Source organism: Papio anubis, chromosome 13 (genome assembly GCF_008728515.1).
Source record: "Papio anubis isolate 15944 chromosome 13, Panubis1.0, whole genome shotgun sequence".
Taxonomy (NCBI): Eukaryota; Metazoa; Chordata; class Mammalia; order Primates; family Cercopithecidae; genus Papio; species Papio anubis.
This window is the reverse complement of record NC_044988.1, coordinates 12,200,905-12,223,546: the sequence shown is the minus strand read 5'-3', so window position 1 is coordinate 12,223,546 and position 22,642 is coordinate 12,200,905. Positions and strand designations below refer to the sequence as shown.

The window sequence follows — 22,642 nt, the reverse complement described above, 5'->3', positions numbered from 1 at the left end:
CGGTCTATGCTGGTTGGTGGGCCCTTGTTTGTGTTAGAGTCAGAACACTCCACAGAGTTCCAAGTGGTCAGCTGTGGCCCACAGGCCACGGGCAAGTGGAGGCAGAGCTGTGAAGCCCTCGGGAGCCATGGAGGGCCTGCTGCCCACCACACAATGCCTGTTCAGCTGACCCTGGCCCCGCTGTGGGCAGCAGTGCTAGTGACATACAGAATCCTGGCACTACTGCCAGCGACTCTATGTATACCCTGGGTGGTCTGGGCATGCACTGCTCTGGTGGCCTTTATGGTCAGGAGATGACATGCAGTGAGAAGAAGAGAGGAGCCAGCACAAAGGGATTCAGCCCTGTTGCGGGAAGTCAGGGACCCCGAATGGAGGGACTGGCTGAAGCCATGGCAGAAGAACATAAACGGTGAAGATTTCATGGACATTTATTAGTTCCCCAAATTAATACTTTTATAATTTCTTATGCCTGTCTTTTCTGCAGTCTCTGAACATAAATTGTGAAGATTTTATGGACATTTATCACTTCCCCAATCAATACTCTTGTGATTTCCTATGCCTGTCTTTAATCTCTTAATCCTGCCATCTTCATAAGTGGAGGATGTATGTCACCTCAGGACCCTTTGATGATTGTGTTAACTGCACAAATTGTTTGTAGAGCATGTGTGTTTGAACAATATGAAATCTGGGCACCTTAAGAACAGGATAACAATTATTTTCAGGAAATAAGGAAGATAACCTTAAAGTCTGGCTGCCTGGGGACCGAGCAGTACAGAGCCATATTTCTCTTATTACCAAAAACAGGTAAGAGAAATATCGCCGAATTCTTTCCCCAGTAAGTAATATTAATAATTAACAGCCCTGGAAAAAGAATGCATTCCCAGGGCAGGGCCTCTAAAATGGTCGCCTTGGGAGTGTCTGCCTTATGCAGATGTAGACAGGGATGAAACATGCCCTAGTCTCCTGCAGTGCCCCCAGGCTTGCTAGGATTAGGAAATTCCAGCCTGGCGAATTCTAGTCAGACTGGTTCTCTGATCTTGAACCCTGACAATGTGTGCAGTGCACAGCGAGACGTGGAACTTCATTAGTGATTCTAGTTTCACCCTGACCTTCTGCCTTGTGATCTTTTGTCGCCCTTGAAGCATGTGATCTCTGTGACTCACACCCTATTCCTACACTCCCTCTCTTTTGAAAATTGCTAATAAAAAGTTGCTGGTTTTACAGCTCGGGGGGCATCACGGAACCTGCCGACATGTGATGTCTCCCCTGGACACCAGTTTTAAAATTTTTCTCTTTTGTACTCTTTCCCTTTATTTCTCAGACCAGCTGACACTTAGGGAAAATAGAAAAGGACCCACGTTGAATATCAGGGATGGGTTTCCCCTGATACAGCCCAGAGTGAGGTCCATGAAAAAGGTCAGAGCCAAAATGCAGCCAGCACCCCAGGCCAGTGCTTGCCTCACATCACCCAGGCTGAAGGCCAGTCCTTGATCACCTCAAATGCTCTGCTTGAGAGCTCTCAAGGAAATGAGCAGTTCTTCCCATCAGGACCTAGGTGAACTGAAAAGAGCACAAAAAAGCAGGCCTCCTGACCTTCCTTGAGTGACTGAAGTAAGGCACATCCTGTATCCTTCACTGCATGGTGGAGAAGATATTCAGAGGTGAAGCATGAATGATCTGACTGACCACACTGACTGTCAGCAACCTGCAGAGCTGCCTGACCAAGAAATCTGAAACTGAAGCAGTACTTGCAGACAAAGAAGGGGAAGACAGAAAGGTCAGAGCAGGTCAAGGCAGGAATCAAACATGCCACAAATGTTGGAGTGAGGCAACTGACCTCCCTGGATGGAGTTGGAGACCATTATTCTAAGTGAAATAACTTGGGAATGCAAAACCAAATATTGTATGTTCTCATTTATAGGTGGAAGCTAAGCTATGAGGACACAAAAGGGTAAGAATGATATAATGGACTCTGGGGACTTGGGAGGAAGAGTGGGAAGGGGGTGAGGGATAAAAGACTACACATTGGGTACAGTGTATACTGCTTAGGTGATAGGTGCACCAAAGTATTGGAAATCACACCTAAAGAACTTATCCATGTAACCAGACATCACCTGTTCCCCAAAAACTTTTGAAATAAAAATAAAATAAAATAGTTTAATAGTTTCTTTAAAAAGTTAAACATACACCTATCATGAGATCCAACTATTCCACTGTAGGTATTTACCCGAGAAACAGGAAAACATATGTCCTTACAAAAACTGGAACAGAAATGACCATAGCACCTTTGTTTGTAATAGCCAAAATATGGAAACAACCTAAATGTCCATCAACAGGTGAATGGACAAACAAACTGCAATATACCTGCACAATGAAAAACAACTCAATAATAAAAAGCAATAATCTACTGACACACCGTACAACATGAATGAATCTCAAGCAAATATGCTGGGGCAAAACAGCCAGGCATAAAAAGAGTGCATTTGCTCTTTGTGTCCATTTACGTAAAACTTCAGAAAATGCAAACTAATCTCTAGTGACGGAAAGCAGATGATCGATTGCCTTGGTGGAAGAAGAGGAGCAGGAGGTGGAATTTTGAAGACGTGTGAGGAAATTTGGGGCTGATAAATATTCCTGCTTTCTTGATCATAGTGATGGTTTCATAGGTATATATATATATGCCAAATCTTGTCAAATCATACACTTTAAGTATGTGCAGTTATTATACTAAGCACACCTCAATACATCCTTAAAAATACAATGGCTTGAAACAACAGTTATTTTATTACCTCTCATGAGTTTTTGGTTCAGGAATTCAGGCAAAGCTCAGCTGCACTATGTTTCTATTCCAGCAGCATTGACAAAGGACAGGCACCCTATTCATTAGCATCTGGGTTTTCTGGAAGCTCCAAGACAGCTCCACTCACATGTTTGGTGACTTTTCAGGGCAGCTAGGAAGCTGGAATCAGTTGGGACTGTTGACCAGAATGACCACATGCAGCCTTTCCAACATGGTGGTATCAGGGTTGTCCAGGTTCTTGCATGGTAATTCAGAGCTCCAGAGGCAGTGTTCCAAGGTGCTCATGCAGAAGACACAAGCCTTCTCATGGCCCAGCTTCAGGAATCTCTAGACATCACTTCCATCATATACTATTAGTCAAGCAAGTCACTAAAGCAAGGCCAGATTCACAGAGGAGGAGAATTAGACTCCACTTCTCAGGGTCTATTTTTTTTCCACTACAATAGCATGGTAGAGTGGAAAGAACAGGAGTTAGACATAAAGATCAACTAATCCTACATCTGCCACTGCTAGCATTATGGCTTCAGATATATCATCCAATCTTATTCAGACTCAGTTTCCTGACATATGAAAAGGGAATAACCAAAAATACTCATAGAACGGTTGTGAGCAGTAAACCCTCAGACACAATCCATTCTTTGCCAAAATAAAACAATCAATACACTGAGATTTCATTGACTAGAGTCGAATGAGTAAAATGAGCACTGACTAACAGTGCTGAACTCAAATTCCAGCTCCTATCATTCTTGCTGGATGACCTAAGCAAGTCACTTCACTTCGCTGAGCCCTGAATTGCTCACGTGTAAAATGGAGTAGAAAATGTCTATTGTTTAGGGTCCGTGAGAATTAGAGATAATACCACAGTGGAATGCCATGATACAAAAAGCAGTTTTTAAAGTCAAGTGATCAAAGCACTTACTGAGCTCAGGAAAGTTAATTCCCTCTCCCTGTTCCTTCTCTTCATCAGCCTTCCATCTTGGACTCATGGGTGATTCCAGTGCTCTGCAGAGGTAAGCAAGAGTACTGATAAGTTTTGGGGAAGCAAGGGAGAGTTGGACACTGTCAGAGAGAGAAGTTTAGAGGCCCAGGCATGAGAGCAAAGCATCAAGGGTGAATGCTATTGAGCTCATGATTTGGCATTAGGAGTCAAAGTATAAATGCAGATCTTTTTCTTTTGCTGTAAGTGATTCTGTCTTGTTTGCACTCAGGGCAATTAAAGTTCAATACCTATGCATCCTTTCTGTCCTTGCTAGTACATTTCGTACTTTACCATTGTCAGTGTTTGATAGTGTTATTCTTTTTGTCAAGCATAAAGCTACTAGAACAATGTTGGAACCCATAGTTGCTCAATATTAGGTTCCCCTAGCACTGCCCAAGGAACTAGGTGCACGGTAGAACGTGAGGGTAAGAGATGTAACAGGGAGGAAAATTGATGTGTATTTATTGCCTATGATGTGTCAGACACTGTAGCAAGTATTATCCATTGATTTACTCTTCCAAATCTTCATTGATTTACAGCTTCCAGAGCTGATAAAATTACTAACAGGTAATTTTACTATGTGCCACATACTGCTGTAAGTGCCTTAACTTGTTTAGAGTAAATATCTTAATTTGAGTTCTCCTCAAATCAGCCCCTGAGACAAGGATTTTGCATGCAGGAAGTTGATGTAGGGAAGTGAGTATGGACTAATGAATGAGGGTGCAATGTGAGTGAGATACTAAGGGGAGAAAGCACGATAATGGCAATGTCACTAGTGTGGGCAAATGGGCCCAATCCTACTGGGGACTCTCAGAGGAACCTGGTAAGATGCTTTTCAGAACTGTTCCACTAGAAAGTGGGGAAGCTAGAATATTTACCCAGGACTCCCATCCCCATTGTTTCAGGGTTGCCCCCAGGGACACCAACGCCAGCATCCAGGCTATGCCTGTGCAGTGAAGCCAGCTTCCTGGTGCCAGGAAAAAGCCCTCAGACTTCTAGAGAAGACAATTTAGGTGTGTGGGATGGGAAGCTGTCAACACCAGCAGCTCACCTGCAAGTAAATTTAGGTAGGCCAGACCCATCCAGGTCTGAACATCAATGCTGCTACACATTATCCCCTTCATTTGACCAGAGAACAGAGGCATAGAGAGTCGAAGTAACTTGCTCAAGATCCCATAGCTTAAAAAGTGGCAGAGCTGGGATTTCCACTCAACATCCTTACTCCACATTTTAATTATTTTACCTCTTAGATAAGGATGATCAAATCAAACACGTTAAGTAACAGATCCAAGGTCACACAGCTATTAATGCAGTTCATACATGACAAACTTGTGTTTGAAACCATGATCAACAGAGCCAAATGCCTGAACTCTGCCAGGTAACCTGCTATCTCCCAAGCATACAGCTCTAAAGATTAACTTTATCACATCCAGTAGCTCCCTTTACTCGGAAGCAGCTTTCTCTTAAAGCCCATTGGCTCTAGCAAAATTCCCATTTGCAATGGACAATGCCCCATACTTACTTGTACAGCCTAGGCACTTTCTCTGTGCTTTTTTATGGTCTGAGAGCTCTAATAGCTGAAACACAATACCATCTACTTACGGTAAACACATAACCCCTCTTTACTATTGACAATCTCTGCTGTTGGCTTTCTCTCTGAGTGGCTACCTTAATAAACAAGCAATTACTGGGAAATGAGAGGATAAACAATGTATTTCTTTGGAAGACTAATAAATCTTTGGCTCCACTTTCTCAACTTTTTATTCTACTTTATTACTCCCATTGGCTAAGTCCATATCTTACCATTCAAGGGAACCAGTTGATCAATTAGAGAATCGGTGGCCCTGTTTTGACATTCTGCATTAAACAGAAACTAATTGCCTGATTCCAGATGCTTTTTAAAACACATCTCAGCAATCAATAGGTCTGTGACTATGTTTGGAATAGAAGAGCATCTTCGGGTGGGTCAGATGAAGCCCTCCATGTCCCAGGCATGGTAGCCCAGGTTCCTCCTGCCTTATCCTGGGGAGGTTCTGCTTCTTCATTAGTGCTTTCTTTCCAAGGTTTGCTTGGTGACCATGCACCCAATTAATGCCTCTCACCTGGCACCCTAATGCCTCATGGATCACAGGAGTCTAAGGAGCCTCCCAGGTTTGGCAGTCAGTAAGAAGGAGACGGAAGAGCAATGAGACATCTGGGGCACTTTGCACTTGAGCAAAGGCTGAAAACAGCATAATGTAAGCGGAGCTGGGGGGTTTCTCCACCCAAGAGAAAGCAGAAATCAATAACTGATGATGCTTTCACGAAGCATGATGAAGCGTTGTCCAGAAATGCTTTGAGCAGGCCTCCGGAGCACACACAGAAGGCCTATTGCCTTCTGCAGCTCTCATCCTGGAGTCACCCTGCTTTAATGGAATTCTCATTTTCTAAGGATGCTAATGTCTGGAATATCCTAGTGGCTTTTTCCTTTCCTGAAACTCCATAGGGGATATCCACCAGAGACAGGGAGTCTGCATGAATGCAAAGGGTCTGTTTTCCTTCTTCCCAGTGTCCTGCATAAATCCATGGAAAGTGCCTAGGTCTGCTGGGGTTTATTCTGCCTGCCACCCAGACCAATGCTATCTCCCCAGCAAAGTGTGTCCTGCGCCCTGTGTGCCCATGTGCTCAGGAATCAACTCAAAGGGTGAATAAATGAGTTTGTCTTTGAAACTCAAAGCAAAGAATGGGACCATCTTGCCTTGCTTAAACTACCTTAAAAAGAAGAAGAGACAAGATTTCTCTCCAAGGAGTCATAGCTGTGGTTCCACAGAGTCTGAGTGGGACTGGCCAAATGTTTCAATGACTAAACACTCCCATCTTTTAAAACCCAAATGCTTATTTCCATGCACGTGCTCTGAGTAATAAAGTCTAAAAGACAAATTGAAATAAAAACATATCTGTAAACAGTTTATCATGGTAAATTGAAGGCTTTTCAACTCTTTCCATAAAAGAGCCATTCCCTATGGAAAAGCAGGCAGGGCAGTCACTTAATGACATCTTGCAGTCTGACGCCTCTTTGTACCATGGTTTATTTGGGGAGGTCCATAGAAGCCACATTCTATTACAAAGAAGGAAAATCTCTCTGTCCTCCAGAGAAACAACTTGTTTCCTTTGGTCTCAGCAGGTCTTCCTTCCCAGGCTCCTCTAAGCAGACATAAGAATTCCATTAGCTACCATTTATTGTCAAGAAGCACCAGGGAGGTTTTCTAAACATGATTGCATGTAATCATCCCAACAACTCTCTGAAGCAGGTATTATCAACTGCAATCAAAAGACGAACAGAATTTCTAACCCAAGTTGGTATGACTCCAAACGCCATGGTGCGACCATCCTGCTGTTTTGCAGTCACCACTAGGGTGTCCAAGACAAGAGCCCATGTTAAGATGCAAAAAAAGACACTGCACCATTTGCTACCCTGTGCCCCAAACCATTCCTCCTGAGACAGTGTCTGCCACCAGACAGCAAGTGGGAGTTCCATCTCTTGAAACCAATTATTGGAGGATGTGCTCACATTGACCACAGATGAATTCCTCAGAGGTCTCGCCATCTGGAGACCGGTCTGGCTGCGTGGTTCACACGTTTCCTTCCTAACTCCCTTCTCCAGAGCAGATGCTCGGTGCTTCTTGGCAGGCTGGTGACTCTGGGTCCTCCCTTCAGGGATCAGAGGTCCTGTTAATAATGAGAAAAATTAGCTCCCAGTCCTCCCCAGCTTTCTTCAAAACTTGGGGACATGTTTGTTTAATAAACACTCTGCAAAATAAAAATTCTGTTCGTTTTGTGAAGCATAACAACAGTTCCACTGGAAAATGTCCTCTCTTTAATATGTACCGAAGAGACATGAGACAAGGCACACCCTAGCCCAAGCTTATCAAAATGAAGGTCAGAATTAATCACTCTTTTGTTAATTCAGAAATGTTTTTTGATTTCAAGCCCATAGATTTGAAAATAAAAAAGTGAAACAAGCAGCAAGTATTTACTGGGGCCTAACATTGAGTCGCCACAGTTCTAGCCATTCTGAGTTCTAAACAAAGTTAACAAAGTTAAAATGAAAACAAACAACACAAAATAGTATTTAATTAAGTGTACAAAATTTAATTTAGTGTACAAAATAGTATTTAATTGTGCGATGCTGCTATAAATGCATAGACTAAGGCCAATGAGGACAGCAAAGTTCAGGGACCTCCAAAGACAAACATGATTTGTCTGGCGCACTGGCCAGAGAACACCAAGAAATTCTGTACTCAAATATCAGCACCCTATATCCCCATTCTTGATACATAGAATATACCCAAAATATCAATAATGCAAATACTGTCATGTAAATGCTATTAATACAGAGGGCAGTTCCTGTCACGATTATCTTGAAAACTGTCTTTTACTTAATGTACTTTAAAAGGGAGAATAAAGAGTCAGTAATAGAAATTCAAACTGAACTATTCTTGACAATATCAGAAGTGATGAATGTCATGTTGTAAAAAGTTTGTACAGAATTATCTAGAAAACTCTAGACAACCTGGTTGACAATATGCCATAGTACACGTATTTACTCTTGTTTCCAGAGCTAGAATTAACACTTGGAAGGGACCTGATTTGCATGCAGTGTTATGACCAACACTCACTTATTAGATACGGAGGAATTAGAGAGAGAAAAATCAAATATTTTATTTAAACTTCATACAAGTAGGAACTAAAACACTTCAGGAGCCTGGGGTGTTATTTTTTAATTAAGCTTGATAATAAATATAGAGACCTAGAGTAACGTCTAAAGGGAAATGTGATCTCTCATTTGAAAGGAACTTTGAAAGAAATCAGCTTTACAGAGGGAGGAATAGAAATAGAAACTTGAGGCGGGGCGTGGTTGCTCACGCCTGTAATCCCAGCACTTTGGGAGGCCGAGGCGGGTGGATCACGAGGTCAGGAGATCGAGACCATCCTGGCTAACACAGTGAAACCCTGTCTCTACTAAAAATACAAAGAAAATTAGCTGGGTATGGTGGTGGGTGCCTGTAGTCCCAGCTACTTGGGAGGCTGAGGCAGGAGAATGGCGTGAACCCGGGAGGTGGAGCTTGCAGTGAGCCGAGATTGCACCACTGCACTCCAGCCTGAGTAACAGAGCAAGACTCCGTCTCAAAAAAATAGAAAAAGAAAAAAGAAAAGAAAAGAAATAGAAACCTGAAGGTTACCTATGCATCACTAAACTGAGGAACTAATCCTAGGGGCTGAATTCATTTTTCCCTTTCAGATAAAGACTGAAGCTCCTCTAGGTTGAAAACACAAAGATAAAAAGGTTTTTCGTGCTAAAGCAATGGCAAGAAAAAATATAGCATTTGTTAACTCTCCTGCCTCACTTGTAAATCCTAAATTTAACCTAAATCCCTTATTCCATTGTTTCAGCCCTCTTTCTCAACCTTAGTTTATGCATGCAACCAATATTTACTGAGTAGTTACTACGTGCTAAGCAACAGACCAGGAGCTAGGGATGCAGTAGTGGACACGGCAATGGTGGCCAGGGCTCCTGTTGTGGCCTGGGTCAGTGATCCAAAGGAAACTCAGGTTCTGGTGGCATCACAAGCTGGACTAACAGTGCCTGTTTGCTCACTCACAATCATCTGTGGAAAGAGCAGCCGAGGTTCTAGCTTGAGTCTCAGTGTTGACCACAAATTTCAGGTGTGTCTGCTATTTCTGATGAGGCTCTGGGTGGGCCTCTCAGGAACCTATTCACAGAAAGGATTGAAAAGCTGCTAGGAAAGAATTCATTCTAAAGGAAAAGACAGTCAGGTAGATAAGTATGGCAAGAATTAATTCTCCTTCATAAGCTCATGTTTGCAGGAAAAGTCATATTATTAAATCAAAAGTAAAATTTTATCAGTCTGACTCAGGACCTCTATCTTGCAGGGCTGGTGAGAAAATCCACTAAATTATAATGTGGCTCTGGCCACCCCAGGGTCATGTGGAAGTCCAAGGGTTTCTGAAGAGAACAGAAAATTCAGAGAGTTTATTCCATCTATTATTGCTTATCCCAAAAACATAATGGCTTAAAACAACCCTTTTCTTTTGCTCATGGTTTTGTGATTCAGGAATTTGGGGATGACTGGATTGGATGATTCTTGCTTCAGTCTCTCATGTGGCTGCAGTCAGATGTTGACTTCGGCTTTAGGCAGCCAAACACTCCACTGGGCGGGATGCCCAAGATGCGTCAGCACATGGTGGGCTGATGAGGCTAGATGCTTGCTGGGAGCTCAGCTGGGGCTCTCAACCCTGAACAACTACATGTGTCTTTTCCAGGACGGCAGTCTTAGGATGACTGGACTTCCTACATGTGGCTTCCCACTGATTGTGCGTCTCAAGAGAACCAGGCAGAAGCTGCACAGCCCTAACCCTGAATGTCATGCAGCATCTTATGCAGCATTTTGTTGGTTTCAAGAGTTATACAGCCAACCAGGATTCAAGGGCAGGGAAAATAGACCTCATATTTTGATAGGAGAGGCAAGGTTGCATTGCAAAACAGCTTTCAAGATAGGAGATACCATGGCCATCTTTGGAATCTGCCCCTGAGGATCACATGGTCTTGCAACACAGTAGTTATTTTTTAGGGTTCACCCTCAAAGATGAAGAGGCAGGTAATTTTATGCTTCTTAGTTAAGCATAGGTGTGGGAATTGCTGTCCAGGCAGAAGTTCTGGTGGGAAGAACATAAAAACCCTTAGGTACACCAGGTATGTCTCCTTTCTGAGAGTCTCCAACCCCGCTGAGGGCATTGCCAAGGAAAATAATCTCCCTGGGGCCCATAGGTATCTACTGCCCTTCTGACTTAAGAAATATTTCTCCCTTCCCTCACTACACAGCATAGTCTCTTCCATGAGTTGAAATTTTTGAAAATGAAAACCAGGCAGAAAATTTTTCTGGGAAAACTTATCTTTCTGCTCTGCAACCTTCAAGATCTGGGAATATCAAGGTCTGGCTTCTTGAGATGGAGAAGGGGAGAAATAGCAAAAAGAGCATTGTCAGAGGGCATAGGGATGCAAAGAACAAGATGGTGTCTGTCACTGAGTGGTCCTATGGGATGGCCCCCATGGGTTCAAATTTTATCCCAGACCAAAAAGGAAAGATGAAGTTATTTGACTTTGTGCGGTGTTCCTTAAACATGTCAGAAGAATATAGGAGACCACAACATGTTTTATTCCTCAGATGATAAGGTATAAAAAAGAAGGAGGAGCCTCTCCACCCTGCCTGAAAAAGTGTGGCTTCCACATGTCATGTCCCAGAGACCTCAAAATCACACGGATATCTCAAGGGCTCCCAGGAGGAGAGAGCAGCTATCACCCAGCTCAGTGAGGAGGTGCTGCTGGCATCTAGTGAGTAGAGGCTAGGGATGCTGCTAAACATCCTATAGTGCTCAGATCAGCCCCATAACAAGAAAGAAAGTTTTAACTCAAAATGTAAACGACGACGAGGTGGGGAACTTACCATAAATCAATCCAGAAACATTTTGGGGCCAACTTTTCTAAAGTGCCAGAGGTGAATGTCTGTGCTAGGGAAGGCTCTTCATAGTTTCCTAGAACAGACGTGGGATACCCTGGGATGTGTTTTCAGTTCGATTCTCTGTCGTCTTGGGACTCCACTGTGTTCAATGAGTCTTGAACCTTTGAGAATTCTTTCTTAAGTCAACTCCAGCCAAACCATCCTCTCTCCTCTCTGCCCCTTTCCCTACTCACCAAGGCTGGATTTTCTTCATCGCCCTCCCTCCTGAAATCCCAGTGTCAGGTGGCACCTCTTGCTTGTCTAAGTTATTTGCTACCCAGTATATACATGGTGCAAAACTTTGTCAGATGTTGCTAGAAAAAAAACAGGTGAAATGTGTCAGTGAGCAGTCACTGCCTAATTTGCCTTCTCTCTATTGTTCTTCCTGCCTTGACCAGGGAGCCCCTTGTTGGCCCCCTGTGTTCTCTATGGGACTTGGGCCCACCTGTTCCTCCAAGTCAATCTGTCTCCATATGATACTCTTACGACACAGTTTTGTTTTACTTTAGTACCAAACAACTTTAACACAAGGCAGATTGGTCCAAATGTTATAATGTAATAAGGTAACACTCAAAGGGCAATGTGAGAATTGGTGGGAAGAGATGAATGTCAACTGGGGTGCCTTTAGCCTGCTAGGAAATAAGAAATAGACAACTGACTCGAAGAGTTGCATTGGCTATTTCATATGATAACAATTTGTTTTAGTAAATTATCTTTCTTAGAACACAAAATGGTCCCCTAATGGCTTGAAAGATTTGAAACACTTCCAAAGCATTAACATTTTTCTGTACTCAGTCACTGGGAGGTCTGGACTTCAGACCTTATCTTGGCCAACAGCCAGAGGGTACCAACTTAGAATGACTTAGATTTGCAAACTCTGTAGTTACCCAAACAGGTTGGCCTCAGAGGTCAAGATATGGGTTCTGTCAATATCGTAAATTCAGATCCCTCTTGCGTGTACATATAGCAAACTTATTTTCCCACACATGCTTTCTCGTTATATGTTTTTTGGCTTCTTTTGTGTTTGGTGTGCATTTTCAGTTCTATCATGGTAATGCCATCACCTTCTCTTAGAGATGGCCACTGGGAATTGTATATGGTGCCCACTTAAAAGAAATGATGTAACAAAGAGCCATATCCTTGATGTCTGTGTGTCAGGGTGGTGAGGTCATACTTCTAAATGTTAATTTGTTTTTCTACCTCATTTTATACCCCTCAAGTTTTTTTCAATTGTACACTAAGAAATTCACTCATCCCTGTAACTAAACAGAGGTGAGTCACCCATTGGGAAGACATAAATAATGGTCAGGGATAATATGAGAGACAGCAAGAGTCCAGAGCTGGTGTTTCACTCACAGAGTCTATAAAGACATCAAAGGCTAAAAAAGGAGAGAGAAGAAGTGGGCAGAGCCCCAGTAACAGGGAAAATGGAAATGATGAAACTTGGATTCTTAAGGAAAATGCTTTTCCAGAGCAGAGTAAGGAGCCATGTGGAAACATATTCAGCCCTAGCTGTCCATCCAGGGCCAGGCCCCTATCCCCACTGAGGGTCCAGTGGGCATGAGGCCTGTCTGGGCTTTCAGAAACCCTGCCCAGGGAGCTCCCTCCTCCATCTGAGTAGGGCAACTATGGGAATGAAGATCATGGCGGTGATGCTGACATGCAGGGACGACTAGCTACTGCACCTAGTCAGCATGATCAGGAAGCAATTTGAAGATCCCCACTGAGCTGAGACCAAGAGAAAACACACTTTCTTTCAACATTAGCAAACCGTGAACAAGGAGACTTGCCTAACTCCAGCTCTTTGGGGAAAGCCATTGCTCATTATTACCTTCTCCTCTCTTCTCCCCTCCCTTTTCCCTTCTCCCCTCTCTTTTCCTCTCTCCACCCCACACTCTGGACACACGTTCGAACTCATACAAATTTCTGAGAACAAATGACCTTCAGTTATTCTTAAGTCAGTTTTCTTCAGTCCCATTTAACATCTCAAATCCACCTATCTTGAAGGGGATCAGGATTAAATATCAATATATGTACTTAATACATATTCATTAAATCGTCAGTAAAAGATTATGAGTTTCTTTTATAAATGATTCGTTTCTCTAGCTTGTAATTTTATAAAAATCATCAACAGATAAAGTGAGCATGGAAGACATGGATTGTATTCCGATTTCCTTTGCCAGTTGTTGGTGCCATGTAACACTTCCAAAGGGAATTTATACCCCAGTCACACTTAACATATCACAGAATGATAAGGAATAATTGCTTAAAAGGATTAAAAGCTATCTATGATACATCAGAGGAGCAGAGGATCAGATTTAAAGCTCACAAGGTTGTCTAACTGTTTATGGCCCAGCAGCCTTAGATCTGTCTCCATTTGATTTTATGATAGCATGGCCATTTACCAAACTTCTCCAGTTCTCACTGTCCTCATCTTTAAAGTGAAGAGGTTAAACAACACAAGGCAGTGCATCTTTCTGTCAGTTTTTCATTATCTGCAAGGATATTATTATGTTCTCCATTATCTTTTATTCCTTAGTAATTATGCATGGAATTTTCCCTAATTATTGTTCTACTGCTCATTCTGATGTGAATTTCATTTTCCTAAACCTTGAGAAGAAGTCTGGGTTTTGGCAGCTTGTCTAACGTCAGAGTTCCCTCTTCGGCTATTCCCCTGAGGAGTTAAGACATATGGTGTTCGGTGTCTCACATGCCCTCCCTTTGTTTCCTCCTCACTTGTGTCTGGGCCCTTTCTTTTCTTCATCTGTCTTAACCCTGTCTTGCTAACCTCACTCCCATGCAGCAGGCCCTCCCTAGTGTGGGCCCTGGCATGGAGGGAAGCCATGCTGCTCTGCTTTGAGAGTTCACAGGAGTTGGGCCTTCAGACCTTGCTGCCGTCCCTCTCACATAACTGCGATAGGAGTGGGAAAAGCGCTCTCAGCTTCAGACACTGCTCTCACTTGCTTTGCTCCCCGGTGCATCCCTGTTTGGCCATGTAGGGGTTCTCCTATTCTCAGATCTATCACATACATCAATGTCCCCTCTCAATTCTCCCATGCAGAAGCCAATAGCTCATAGCTCTTGTGGCTGTTGGTGGTTTACCCTCACCCACTTGTATTTTGCAATTCCTGGGGATATTTTATTTCCTAATTTTGTTAATGTTCTGCATGGGTTTGGGTTTTGCCGTCTAGTTGCCCTACCTCTTGTTGCAGGCAGTTTGAGAAGTTCCAAAAACTATATTATTACCACCAACAACATTTTTCCAGAGCTGTATGTGTTTTCCTAGAGTGTGTATTTTAATTTACAGTTTTCGGTCACAGATGTTTTCACACGTTTGCATGTTCTGATGTTCGCATGTGTTCACATCAGTTGTTCCTTGATACCCTAAAAACACAAACAAGTAAAATGAAAAAGCGAGGCAGCTAGTGACATTTTCAAGACAAATGAGCTCTGATTTTCACAGCCCAGTCTTTGTTGTAGAATTACGCTATTCCTTAAATAAGCTAATGTAACCAAAGTTACATTCGCCTACTACTTTCACCATTCACCTTCCTTTAACACAGTGTAAGAAAGGAGAGGCAAGAGATTCATGTGACTCTCTCTTGATCTATTCACTTGGCAATTGGTCTTCATTGTCATTCTCTCTCTCTCTCTCTCTTTTATTTTATTTTATTTTTCCCAGATGGAGTCTTGCTCTGGAGTGCAGTGGTGCGATCTCAGCTCACTGCAACCTCTGCCTCCCCGGTTCAAGCAATTCTCCTGAGTAGTTGGCATTACAGGAGCATGCCACCACGCCTGGCTAATTTTTGTATTTTTAGTAGAAATGAGGTTTCATCATGTTGGCCAGTCTAATCTCGAACTCCTGACCTCATGATCCACCCACTTTGGCCTCCCAAAGGGTTTGACTCGCACCCAGCCAGTCCTCATTGTCTCTTATCATGCTTCCTCCAACTTCATGGCTGATCAGTTCCCAGGACACCTTCCTTTGCACAGATTCCCCCAAAGGGGTTGATGAGGGGTAAGACACACCCACCTTCACTGTCCAGTCCTCTTGTCCTCACCACGTCACACACAAAACCTTACTGAAGATTTAAACTAATAAGGGAACTACAAAACAAAAGGGACAAACATCTATATTTTTCTATATCCTAATTAAGGCTTCTCTATTGATCCAAAAGAAAACAGCAACTAAGAAGTTAAAACTTCACAAAGAGAGATTTCGTGGATGCTCCTAGTTCCTAACTTTGCTGTTATGTACCTTTTTTGCAAAAGCGCTTTTGTCTAATTCTCATCCCCATGTGAATTTCTGCCACCTTTCTAGAAAATCCCATGCTCTGCTCACAGAGATTAGTCTCTTCAGTGTCTTTATGGTGCTGCATTTCTCAGTGTGCAAACAGTTATGCTAGCAAAGCTCTTTGGGTTCCAGCAGAACAGAGATCAAGTCTGTATTTGGTCTTTGGGGGAGGAGAGGTTCCCAAGTCCCATTCTTTTGAGGTCTCTCCACCAGAATAAGCTGTGACTTTGCTGCTTTATTCTTTTCATTGCCCGAGAAGTAACGCTTAAGTCAATCAAACAGACCAAAACACACACACACACACACACACACACAAACACACACACACACGCCACTTCCAAGGACAAATACTAATTCTAAGAGACAGTCGAATTTAAAAACAACAGAAAGAACAGGAGCATTGTCATCCCACACCGTGATTTGCAAGGCCACCTGTGTCACAGTGGAGTTTCCCCTTTGCTTTGCTACACCAAGGAATTTATCTTAATTCCTTGGCCCTCCACCGTCACCACTCCACACACAATTCCAGACCTGCTAGTGCAGGAGACAGCCGTCACAGAATGAGATACCTCATAATGGCCATTTCCTTAGCTGATTAAAGATACTGTCAAAATCTTTTAGTAACACCTTTGAAGAATCTAATCATGTTCTTAGGCAGAAACCATCTTCCTCCCCAGTCCGTGAGAGAAGAGTAGAAGTCATTTTCACTCTTCCTGTTACATTCAGCTATACCTCGGCAGATCACACTACATTCTCATGAATGGAGACACCTTGCCTGCCCAAGGTAAATACAACATGAGAAGAATTCTCACTCCTGTGTTGGAGAAACACCTCCATAGCCCAAGCTTCCCTCTGCCATCTGTATGCCTGAGTTCAAAGGATCTTTGTGAGGGCATCAACCTCAGGAACAAACGTTTCAGTCCTGCTACCTGCTGGACTCAGCTTTGTCCTCATACTCTCACAAAATTAACTTGGAAGCCTGGCCTTCTTCCTCACACCACCAGATGCCAGGTGTCTCCTTTATTCCACTCATACATCTTCACGCAATAAGTTACAGAGATGACACTATATTTCACTGCAAGACCCACAGAACTCTTTTCAACGGTTTTCCTTCATGCAAGAAGAAGGTAGCAGCAGGTGCAATGTCTAGTTATGCCCAAAAAGTATAGTTTTCTTTGTATGAAAATTTGTTACACAGGCTGTATGAAAAATTGGGGAAAAATTGGTCTCTGGTGTCAAAGGATCTGACTTTAAATCCCAGCTATGCCAATTCCACATTCTATAACCTCAGACTTAAGTTCACTGAAGCTCATCATAGAACTTAATCACTAATGTCTCAAATTATTGAGAATTAGCCTATATTACTATTTCTATAAAATAGCATATTATATAGAAATATGGGTGTAAATGCCAGAATAAATAGAAGAAAACTGGCTCCTTTAGGAAGAAAAATAGCATGATGATAATCAAGTAAGACAGAGGACAGGTTTTACTGTCTTTTAAACTATGTGCATACATCACATTAACTAAATTAACTGTAAGCAAAATATCCATACACTAGTTTCCATTTACATTCAAGTTTCTTTAATATCTGATGCAAAGTCACAAAAAATCTTAATAGTTCAGGAGTCCCTAAATGTTTCTTTGTACAAAACACTTTGCAGTTAGGCAAACATGCAGAAACATAAGCCATGACATAAAAAGATTGCCTGTGACTTTCCTGCCCTAATATAATTTTCTAAGTGTTAATCAAATATTACTCACACCCTTCTCCAAATTCTACCTTTCATTCTTTCTGGGCCGTTAGACAAGTTGCTGGGCTTTTATGAGCCTTAGTTTCTTTATCTATAGAATTAGACCATTTAAAAAGGTTTCTTTTAAAGTCTGACATTATTTCCATCTCAGTAATTGACTGTGAAAATGGTGACTGAACGATTCCTGAAGCCCCTTTCAAGTGAAAAATGCTGGGAGCTGAGTACAAGGAGCAGCTCAGAATCCAGTTTTGTGTTTGCATCTCTTTGCAACACCTATTCTGTACACAGCTATCACACATGGGTAATTCCTTGACCTTCCCTTCCCATCTCTGAGATCCTTGTGACCCAGAAATAGTCTTCATGCAAGACCTGGTGCAATCCACTCCCAGATCTCAAGAAAAGACCCTAAGGAGAGACACAACACAGCACTGTGGGATCTGCAGGTGACTCGGACAACATAAACTGAGCCACTAACACAGAACAAGCAGTGGACAGAAAGGAGCAGCTTGAGGTTGGATGTTTTAGAATTTTTTAAGAAAAAACAAGAACAACATCTGAGGTTCATTTGATACTGATGTTTCTTTATTGATATCATATTGGGGAATTTGAAAACCCTCAGTATTTATATCTTCAGAAAATACTGAAATTCACTATTTTAAATAGTTCAAAGGAAAAGGAGCTTAGTTTTATTTTACATCGAATTACACAGTTTCAAATGTTAGTTATTCTGAATTCAAAAATTACTCCACAGACAAGATTTATGAAGGGTAAGGTTTATTTTAGGGTAGGCTCAAATAGTTTAAAACAATCATGATGCTATTGTATTTTCTAAATAAAGTATGTTTCTGTTTAAAATCTTGTAAACTGTTTTTCAACCAGGTTTCCTTAGGAGACAACTATTTTGTTGCTATAGTAAATCTCATCCTCAAGTAATTCTTCCTTTTTCAGGTTTGCTCAGAGCTCCCAGCTATGCAGCAATAAAACCATCCACATAGAGATGGAATAGACCTATTTGGTCATCCAAGGCTTCTCTTTCTCTCACCCGGGGTTGCTCCAGGATTCTTCTCTAAGGCCTCTTCTCCAGTGATTTGTACAACTTTGCAATAGCAAGAAATGGTGCACCTTGGCTTCTTTCAACAGAAGATGCGGCAACTTTTCATCATTGCAATGAAGTTTAATTTTGCCCCCAAAATTCCATTTTCTCATCAGGCTCAACTGTACCCTAGGGAGTCTCTCACACAGTCTGGCTTTGCTTGGCAATGACATCTTTAGTTCTTTTAAATGGCTTTCATTGGTGTGTTTTTAAGGCATTTAGCTTCAGCATTTTCACTATGGTAGAGGTCCATCCCAAATTCCTTCACATTTCCACAGCTTCCTGGCATTTCTTCTTTATTGAACCAAATTAATACAGAAGAAAAAAAGAATGTTTCCCTCCCAATGCCTCAGTCAGTACTGCCAAATACAGGCACACAGCTCTTTCCTTGGGACATCATCAGATTTTCCTCTTGGGATCCTCAAGTTCTTTAATATTTCTAGTCTTTCTTTCCCAACTTAGGAAACACTAGTCATTCACTCAACAAATATTCCTTGACTGGAAAATATGTTTGGGAGGCTGGAGATAAAAAGACAAAGTACCTGCCCTCAGGAAACTAGTAGTCTAGGGAGAGACAATGGCACACAAAAAGTTATATGACATCATGGCCGGGTGTGGTGGCTCACGCCTGTAATCCCAGTACTTTGGGAGGCCAAGGCAGGTGGATCACTCAGGGTTAGGAGTTCAAGACCAGTCTGGTCAACATGGGAAAACCCTGTCTCTACTAAAAATACAAAAAAAAAAAAATTAGCCAGCATGGTGGCACATACCTGTAGTCCCAGCTACTCGGGAGGCTGAGGCAGGAGAATCACTTGAACCTGGGAGGCGAAGGTAGAAGTGAACCGAGATCGCACCATTGCACTCCAGCCTGGTGGCAGAGGGAGACTCCATCTCAAAAAAAAAAAAGAAAAGAAAAGAAAAAAAAGAGTTATATGACGTCAGGTGGAGAGCAGGATAAAGCACAGGAAGGAACCTGGGGTGGCAGAGGGGCCAATCTAGAGAGGGGCCCAGGGGAGTTCCCTGTGAGGAGGTGAAGTCTGAACAAAGACCTGAGTGGAACAAAAACATCAAGGTGAGAAACATGAGGAAAATATAATAGGGAACTTAGCAGACATGGGTTCCTTTATAGCTGGGCTGCAATCTTCCTTTTGGGTCAAGAGAAACTTCCTAAAATCCTTCATTTTGTTGTCCAGGTGCTCACTTCAGCAGAGTAGCATTTCCACCCCTCTCAAATGCAACAAAGCCTTCCTTTCTCAAGTGAGCATTGTGTGCCTGTCATTACAGAATAGTGCTGATTTCATAAGTGTAAGGCACATACAACCTTGTCCATCAGACTGAGAATCAAAGCATAGTCATTCCAGAAGGGAATCCTAGAAGTGGTTGCTGGGAGCAGCATCTCAGTTATCCATCATAACCTAAACCTTAGTGGAGTACAACAGTTTAATCGTTCTCACAATTCTGTGGGCTGAGGGGCTTGGCAGGGCAGTCCTGCTGCACTCACCCGGGGGCTCTTGTTGGCTGTTATCACACGATGGATGGGTCTGGTGTCCTTGGAGCCTTGACGGGGCTGGAATGTCCAAGGTGGTACCTTCACTCACATGTCCAGAACCTCTGCACTCCTCTCTGAGGCCTCACTCTCCATGTGGCTCCTCATCCTCCAGGGCCCCTGCTTGTGGCCTCCCTCTCCAGCAGGACAGTCACAGTTATGTGTCTAACTGCTTCCAAAAACAAAACACAGGGCCTGTAACCCTTCCTGAGGCACAGGTAGCATCAATTCCCAACATTCCACTGGAAAATCTGAGTCACGGGGGCAGCCCGCATCACGATGGGGGATCTGCACGATGGTGTTAAAATTAGAGGCAGATTTCTTTGTTGGGGGCCCTCTTTGAAGACAAGCCACCACCTACAGAGATCTTCTGTGAGCTGCCCAGGTCACCCATTCAGTCAGTGGCTGAACCAGAAATCAAACGACCTGTTCTCTTTGCTCCATTTTCTTTTTTTACCTAAGCTGAGCCAAAATCCCTATTTGAGTCCAAAGTAATAATCACATGATGCTCAATGACACAAAATGCTGTTAGCTCCCTGCATCTCCCAGCCAGTCCCTTCCTCCAGCCAGGGCTCTTCTGCAATGGGCTGTGTGTTTTCCTCAATTATGGTGCATATATATTCAGGCCCCAAAGCACTGATTTAACAGAGTTTATAGCTCTTTGATAAGCTCTAAACACTGTCAGCAGTTTTTCAAAGAGTTACTATTAAGATATATTTTCCAAGACTTGAAAATAAGGCAAAGGGAAGAATGAGGTTCTTTCAACAGGCATGGCTTAATAGGCCTGCCCAGAGAGTATTAAATTGGGAGAAGATACCTGTGTTTGACTTTGCTGACTAGTAATTAGATTCTGTGATGTTTCATGACGTAGACTTCTGTCCAGGAGAAACACAAACGATTTCTCTCTAGCACATAAAATAACTCCAAAGTTTTCAGTTTTATGTGCCATGTAGGCATTAAAAAGTTTTGCGTCTAACTTGGCAAATAATTTCAATATGTATTTTTAAATGCTTATCGATACTCAGTTCCTCAAATCCTCCTTAAACCATCTTTACCGTCTTACTGACTTCCTCATTAATGAGTTGAATACATCTCCAACACAAGTGCATTCTATATGTCTATGAGAATGAGGGTTTCAATTTTCTCAGAAATATCCTTTACACTACAGGGGTTCCAATGGAGCTTCCTCTGGGCTAGAAGCTGAGCGCAGCTGTGGCTAACATAGGCCCTGGGCCATTCTCCTCATTTATGCGGAGTTGGTTACCTTAGCCCATGTAACTGAATGCTTTTTTTGGCAATAAAATCTCATCATAATTATTCATGGAAACTTCACTTCACAGCGCTCAGGGCTCTTTCCTTGGGCTTCCAGCAGCTCAGGAAGAAAAGTCCTCGTCACTTCAATTCAGACACGATTTTACCACCTGAAAGACGTCATAGCCCAGTGGGCGAAAGGGAAGAGCTGGAAGCCAAATTTTCTGGAGAAAGACTGTCATCTCTTCTAATTAATTCAATCCTGGATGTTTGACCTTTCATTGACAAAGTTAACAATCCCTATGCCGCCATATCCCATCACTTGTAAAGATTCCTGCAGGAAAAGCTCACCGAGACCCAGGGCAGGCCCTTCATTGGCTCTGCTCAGTGTCTACTGCAGATTCTCAAGAAGTATTCGGGAATTCGTCATTCTATCCACTGCATTACTGGGTGCTCCTCACCTCTTTTCCTTTCAAACATGTAAGGAAGCAAAATTCCACGCCACACATGTGGGGGACATAAGAAATACGATGTGCTGTATTTTTCTTTGCATAAGCTGAGTTTCCATTTTGAGTCCCCATTGTGATGGCTATTGGAAAGGTAATCTGATTGAATTCAGGGCCAACTTTCTCCCTACCCCGGTGGGAACAGGTACAATCCAGAAGGATGCGAGGGTACCAGGAAACAGCGTGTGGCTGCTGCCTGACGTCATCCAACTGCTGTGGCATCTTCTGAGCCACTCTTCCAGCTCTGGTCCGCACCACGTCTATTCTCACCCAGCTGAATCTTGAGGACTTTGGATCCCAAGCAGATATTTTTCCGTTCTCATGCCTTTGGGGGGAACTCTCTGAAGCTAGATGTCTTTGGTCCACTCTGCCTAGATGCCCCATACAACCATTTGTACTCTATGTCTCCCTTAGTTTCAAGAGAGTTATCCACAATTTAGAAATAAGACAAAACATGTCTGGGTGTTCTTTAAAATCAAGTGTGGAGCATCATGTAACAAGGCCTCTTAGGGGTCACTGGGGCTCTAGAGTAGCAGTCCCCAACTGTCGTTTTCATTAGTAACCTGCCCAGGAGAAAAATTTAATTGTATTCCAATTTAATGTTAATTGATTTCAGCCACTTTGTGTCATTAACAGTCAATTGGTTGGTTGCACAGCCATGTCCATAGTAGTATCATTCACCATAGCCAAACATGGAAGCCACCCAAGTGGCCATTGGTGGATGAGTTGATAAGAAACATGTGGTGCATATAGACAATGGAATATCTTGCAGCCTTAGAAAGGAAGGGAATTTTGACACATGCTACAACATGCATACACCTTGAGAACATTGTGCTAAGTGAAATAAGGCACCAAAATAC

At 42.7% G+C, this 22,642-nt stretch overlaps 1 long non-coding RNA gene across 4 annotated transcripts in view; it reads right to left on the bottom strand.

Moving 5' to 3' along the window:
* The window catches only part of LOC110741457, a 149,488-nt gene that overhangs the window by 36,725 nt on the left and 90,121 nt on the right, over positions 1 to 22,642 (bottom strand). For 2 of the 4 annotated variants that reach the window (XR_002517680.2, XR_004177810.1), the window contains exons 4-6: positions 19,250 to 20,197; positions 7,330 to 7,487; positions 3,720 to 3,802 (exon numbers count right to left, since the gene is read on the bottom strand). This is a non-coding gene — a long non-coding RNA (uncharacterized LOC110741457). Of the gene's footprint in view, positions 1 to 2,765; positions 3,238 to 3,719; positions 3,803 to 7,329; positions 7,488 to 19,249; positions 20,198 to 22,642 lie in introns of those variants that run through there. The other 2 variants (XR_002517679.2, XR_004177809.1) reach the window with 2 other exon arrangements.